The sequence below is a fragment of the Varanus komodoensis genome, unplaced genomic scaffold, assembly GCF_004798865.1.
Source record: "Varanus komodoensis strain SLA01 unplaced genomic scaffold, ASM479886v1 scaffold9, whole genome shotgun sequence".
In the NCBI taxonomy this organism is placed as follows: Eukaryota; Metazoa; Chordata; class Lepidosauria; order Squamata; family Varanidae; genus Varanus; species Varanus komodoensis.
This window is the reverse complement of record NW_025336598.1, coordinates 7142422-7145064: the sequence shown is the minus strand read 5'-3', so window position 1 is coordinate 7145064 and position 2643 is coordinate 7142422.

Below are 2643 nucleotides of genomic sequence, written 5' to 3'. Positions count from 1 at the left end.
GAATGGGGTTGCACTCCCTCTTAGGGACAAGGTCCGCAGCTTGGGAGTGCTCCTCGACCCAGAGCTTTCATTGGAAGCTCAGGTGACAGCGGTGGCGAGGAGCGCTTTCCTTCAGCTTCGGCTGATTCATCAGCTGTGCCCCAACCTGGAGTACGACTGCCTGGCAACAGTGACACATGCGCTGGTGACTTCCCGTCTGGACTTCTGTAATGCGCTCTACGTGGGGCTACCCTTGAAGACGGTCCGGATACTTCAATTGGTTCAAAATAGAGCTGCCAGGCTGCTGACGGGGACGGGGCATTATGTTCACATGACTCCAGTCCTCCGTTGGCTTCACTGGCTTCCCACTGAAGTCCAGGCCCAATTCAAAGTGTTGGTGATGACCTATAAAGCCCTAAACGGCTTGGGTCCTGGTTACCTGAAGGAGCGCTTACATCCATATATGCCCGCCCCTTGAGATCTGCGGGAGAGGCCCTTCTCTGGGAACCCTCCGTGAAAGAAATTAGGAGGGTAGGTACTTGGAGGAGGGCTTTCACTGCGGTGGCACCCAATCTATGGAATGCGCTCCCCAGAGAAGTCCGCCTGGAGCTGTCGTTATTTGTTTTTCGACGCCAGGCGAAGACCTTTTTATTTAAGCGTCATTTTAATTGTTAACAGTATTTGCTTATTTTATCTGGCCAGGGCGACTTCTTTTATATTATTATTTATTTTATATTGTTATTTTTATATTGTTACTATTGTATTTTTCTTCATGTTGTGAGCCGCCCCAAGGCTTCGGTGAATGGGGCGGCATATAAATGTTTTAATAAATAAATAAATACCACATATAAGCATGCCAACCCATTTGCAAATCATGCCCTTCAAGATACAAGATTCTCTTTTTTCTTAAGGTTATCCATTCTTTCAGCCACATTAATACAGAAGCTTGATAATACAACATCCAATTGGGAAGACCAAAACCAATTGGGAAGACCAAAACTATTTTTATTTGGGCATTTTCCAATACAAGTTTCTCAATTTTTTTCACATTTTCTTTCACAGTGGCAGTAATTGGCCCGCCCGAGCAAGGGTTGTCTTCAATGCTTTCTCTGACCCTTTTACATTCACTTGACTGCTTTTGAACAGTAGATAATAAAGGTGCAGAGTCCTGGTAAATGGCCACCATCTCTTCGTGAACGATTTTTTGACTTTTTCCTTGTTTTGTAAGGAACTTAATCACAGCACGGTGCTTGATTTTCTTCAATACTGTCACGTCAGTCATCATGGTCGTCTTTCACTGAGGATTACTAGGGAACTAATGATCACACTTATTTGAAATTTTGCATGTATACCCTCAGATAGTGTCATTAGCTAATGAAATAATTAAATTACCCACATCAATAGCAAATCAACCTGATACCAAGAATACATTGAACACCCCTCGTAGTGTTACAGGAGGAGAGGATCTTATTTCCATCTTTTGCAAACCTTCTATGCTCTATCATATAACAGCACCTGTTCATGAAATGATGAAGTGTTTCAATCATTTTAACTTCTCCACAAAGGAAAGCCCCCTCTTGGCTGCACATCTTAATCTGGTGAAGGAGTTTGAGAGTGTCCCAGAAACCAAGGGCAATGCTGCTAGATGGCCAATCTCTGTCCTTGGGCTGGTCTCCAACAGGGCTACCCAGAGCAGAATGACCAAAGCAGAGACAGCAGACTAAGACATATGCCCTCTCTTTGGGAGTAACTGTCACATTAGCAGAATAGAATGGGTGATTCTAATGGTGATGGGGACAGAGAAAGCCCAGAAGGGCAGCTACTAGGCAGCAGCAGTAATTGGACGATCTTTTGCATACAATAGTAATGATGCTCAAGCTGCACAGAAGTAGTAAAACACTTCTGAATCTTCTTTCCTTGAACCCCTATTATAAATCACTCCAAAATGAAACGAGGTGGTGCCAGAAGATGAGTCTCTCAGACTGAAAGTCATTCAACCAGCTACTGGGGAAGAGCAAAGGACAAGTACAAATTGTCCTGTCACTAATGACGCAACTAGGTCAAAGGTTAATTTATTATGTATTTTATTGTATGTTGTGAGCCGCCCCGAGGCTTCGGCAAGGGGCGGCATAGAAATGTTTTAATAAATAAATAAAATAAATAAAAGCGGAAAGGAAGTCTAGTGGCTGACATGCAGAGGCAAAAGGAAGTCCTGTGGAACATGAGAAGTATGGAAACTGTAGCAGAATGAAAGTAAACTGAAAACTGTAAAGCAAGAAATGGAATACTTAAAACATCCCAATACTTGGTGAGTGAATTAAAGTGGACTGCCATGGGACATTTTTAGTCAGACAAACATGAAGTGTTTTACCCTGGAAATGACAAATGCAGAAGAAACTGAATGGTTCCAATACTGAGGGCAAGATGTAGCAGATTTGGGAAGGCTGGGGTAGCCCCTAATCGATCACACTAGTTCAATCACAAATAGCTGAGTCTTCCAGATGGTCATAGCACTATCAGTCAAAAAAATGCAGGCAGGTACTCCCACATTCTCTCCCTTACAGCATTTTTTCCAGTAAGAAAAATGTGAGAAGTGGTGAGAAAACATGGGAGTGTTACAAGTAGATTGCTTCATTTGAACCCCACATAAAATCCTTTTCATGA